A 4,275-nucleotide genomic window follows, 5' to 3' on the forward strand; every position below is an offset into this window, starting at 1 on the left:
TTTGTCCAGTGTCTTGATTTTTTATTTTTTTTTTTTCTGGTGGCTTTTATTTTGGAGGTTTATACAGAGATTGAATAAGAGATGGATGCTTTAAATATGGAGGCAAAACAGTAACTGGATTGTGAACTTGAATCCTTTCTGAATGTGATTTGAAATATAAAGGAATAGGTTGGGTCCAGTGTAGTTTTAGGCAGTTCTGAGGGAAGTTTCTGTATTTGCTGTATTTTTTGCTGTTTGTTGAACGTCAGTCACAGCTTTCTAAAATAACCCCCTGGAGCTCCTCTTGCCATCATAATCTAAGCTGAGACACATGTCGCTGTCTGTCCCCAGCATTCAGAGATGAGAATGAAAGCTTCCTTTTACTGTTTCAGCTGCCGAGACAAGGTTGCAAAAGGAAAATGGTAGCACTGGCAAGACTGTTTTTTTACATTTTAAATTTCTTGTTTTGACAGTTGCAGAGTTTGATTATCTCAGCAGGAATTACTTCAGAAGGGAGTCAGAACCATGGGTCAGGAACCACTGTACTGAACTGCATATGTAAAGCATTGTCAGTGTCATAATAATGCAGGTATAAGGTCATTTTTATTAATAACGATGCACTTCTTCCTAAGTATGATTCTGTGACATCTTCTAACACTGGATGAGTAGATCAGTACCTTTTTTTACCTGCAGCTGAATAGAAAACTACAGTCAGTAGATGCTTAACTTGGAAACAAGCCTTAAACAATCTACCTCATTACATCTGTAAAATAAATAAATACGAAGCAGAAATATCCTAGGTGCTGAGGTGGAGTCCAATATTTACCCCAGCAAGGTGGCATAGAAATACATTAGAATACCTCCAAACTGTATTTGTTAAACAAGTACTGTTGAAATGTACTGTAGTGAAGTAAAACTTTCCAGCTGATGATTATTATAGGCAAAACAATACCTTCTTTATTCATTGCAGACATAAAAACCTCCCATAGTTCTTTTGTGATTGAGTTTGTAGATGAGATGCTGATGGTACTCTGACCACCTATATTAAGCAATTTATAAGCGCCATCTATTATATTTAATGACTCTTAAAAATGTCTAAAATTAGAGTACAACTACATTAACAGTTTCACTATGTTGCCATTTATAATCACTGACGAGTAAATCTGCCAACAGTGTTTTGAACATTTTTATTTTCGATTAATTAAAAACACATTAAGGATATCAAAATAAAAGGTGGTGGTGGTGGCTGTAAAACTGTAAAGAAAATTTTGAAGGATTTTTTGAAGGGTGTTTAATACTTTTAGCATCAAATTTGAACCTACACAGCCTGCACTTGAAATCTCGTTCATTCGCGCTCCAAAATCTGGTGCTCTCGCGATATTTGAACATGCCATCAGAACTCCGCCAGCAACCACAAACCCGCTCCGCTCGGAAAGATGGCGAGGACGTTACGGGGAGCCACCTGGGCTACGCGGAGGCTTGAGGTAAACCGCTGCCGGAGTTTGGCACCCAAACAGGCGAGAGAAGCAGCGAGGTTACAGCATAAAAATCCACCGCGGCAGCCCGGGTGTGTGTGTTCGTGTGCGGGACGGCGGATGTGACAGCAGTCGGGCTGAGAGGTCGAGAACCGCCAATTCCAGCTAGCTTGTTAACACTGTTGGCTAGCAGGCTAGCAGCTTCCAGTGCCTCTGTTAAAAACCTTGAGACCGCAGCAGCTACTTTTCCTTCTCACTTAACACAAACCGCTATAATGCTGATATGGACTTATTTGCCTTAAACCGCGCAGCTAATCTTTTCTGGCTGGCTCAAATAGCTAGTCTGTTAGCCGCAATAGATTTAGGATACAGGCTAGGACGTTAGCAGTGCCCTTTAATGATTGCTGCTGGTTATTTAGACATGTGTTAATGGTGATTTTAGTCTAGTCATGCACCGCTCCTTTTAATGGTATGTTTTTTCTTCCCTAGGGTTTGGCTCTGGAGACCGCTGTTAAGGACAGGGAGCTCTTGGGACAAGGACTGGTCACCCCTTCTTCCTTTATCTAATTCATTCACTCCTGCAGTCTGTCAGGTTATGTATCACCAGAAAACAACCATTCAACAGATCAGGAGGATATTTTAATTGCTTTAAAAATATAAAAAATAAAGGTATCAGGGAGCTGGACCCCGGAGAAGAAGGTGGGAGCTGTGGGATGAGGTAGTAGTTTGTATAGTTTTAGGATCACACCAGATCTGGGAGATAACTATACAGCCTACTGTCTTTCTCACGGCAACCAAACCATCATCCTACATGACAGAGACTGCTGGTCCATCTTGTGCTCAGTTGCCACGGTGACTGTATTGGTTGCCGTTGGTGATCAGCTGTGGTCAGATTCATTTCGTCCGTTTTATCCTGCGTCTCTTTGTCCTTGTGTGTCCCTGGCTATTTACAAATTGGCCACCGGTCAAAAGACAACGCCTGCCTCGTTCTCCATCTGTTAATTTGGTTTTAATTTCTCAGGAGGTTCTCCTTCTGCAAACTTGCAATATATTGCTCTAAGAAACATACTTAATCACACATTTTTAATCATTAAAATTTCATTTGTGCACGTAAATTTAACATGCACGATTTAGGCATTTCTGTGTCATGTTTTCAAGGTGTGCCACAGTAGATGTGTTTGTAGCTGTGCTGTGGTGAGGTAGTAAGTTGTGTTGTTGTGGGGTGTGGGATATTGCAACCCCTATTTTGGAGATACAACTATACAACTTACTGCCTTCCACAATGTGGCAGCATGATGCACTTTTTTTTCTTTTTTACCTCCTTCAGTCGTTCCTTTTTGACAGGGCTAAGTGCAGGTCTTGAATTTGTGAAGTGCATTGCTTTAGTTTTTATTAGAGCAGAAATAATTTGTTAATCTATAGAAAATCAGTCAAGGGTTTCAAAGCAAATATTTTAATAATGTGCTAATTTCTTGTCTTGTCATCTGTTAAACCTAATTAGGCTGCCATCATCCATTATTTTTCATCTTAAATTTTTTTTTTGATCAACTGTTACTTCAGAACCGAATAGTATGCATTTAAAATTATATGAAAGAGAGAAAAGCATATGGATTTTCAAAATCCATATGCTTTTCTGCTGATTAACCATTACAACTTGCTTATATTAATTGCTTCATTGAGAAAATAAAGTAGATGAATTGTGAATGAAATAAATCATTAGAAACACGTACACTTCTGTGTCAGAAATCCTCTGGTAGTCATAGACTAAATTTGGTGATAGATTTATTTTAATGCTGTGTTTGCATTCATATCATGGAAATAAAAGATATTTCTTTAATACATTTAACTGTCTGATTTTATGATTTTCCAGGACTATATTTTAAATAATTATGTTGTAGGCCTTCAGAGTTCAGTTATAGTCTAAATATTACAGGTTCACTGTTCAAACTGAGGCATCAGCTGGTCTCCTGAGCTGACCTCGTTCAGCTGCAGAGCTGCTCTGATTGGCCAGTGTCCTGCGTGGGAGGGGGCGTTCCCCAAAATGCCCAGCGATTGGTCAGACAGCAACCACGAGGGCGGAACTTGACGGGCGATCCCGCTATGAGCAAAGAGTAATAAAATAACAGAGCACCCACACCAATTGTTTTTCGAGATTGTGCTGCAAACCATGATTTTAAAGGACTTTCAAAGTATTCTAAGGATTTGTTTCACCCTCAATTTTTTAAGAAAACGCGTTAATACAGTCAGGTTTTATTTGTGTCTCATTGCAAATGAATTTACAACAGCTCCCACACTGACAGTTTAGTACGATACCACAAATTTTGTAACATTATGCTTTTAGTTGGTAGGAACAAATAGATTGTATGCTTTATATAATATTTCTGCAGGAAAATTGCACGTCTGTATTATTTTTACGTATATTTAACAGCTGTAGTGACAACCTTTCAGAGTAATGTATTGGAAAAATGCAGTGATATTATAACCTTTTACTTTAAGTGCAAAAGTAATAACTGAGTTATTATAATCTGTAAACTCCAAACTGAATATTTGATAGTTTTGCTTTAAAATGTGATTTCATACCAATACCAATAAAATAATTTTATCGCAGTCTCACAACGAACAGAGGGTGTTTGAAAGAAGTGTCGTAGTAAACTGAATATTAAAAAATATATAATTTTTTATTATACTCGACGGTTTTGGCCCACACTCCAACACCGACGGTGGCGGTAATGCACGATAAGCTCATTGCCACCGGAAACGGAAAGAAGAAGAAACTACTTTAAAAAAAAAAAAAAAAAAAAAAAAAGGCACGTTGACTCTT

The sequence above is a fragment of the Chelon labrosus genome (genome assembly GCF_963514085.1).
Source record: "Chelon labrosus genome assembly, chromosome: 10".
Classification (NCBI taxonomy): domain Eukaryota; kingdom Metazoa; phylum Chordata; class Actinopteri; order Mugiliformes; family Mugilidae; genus Chelon; species Chelon labrosus.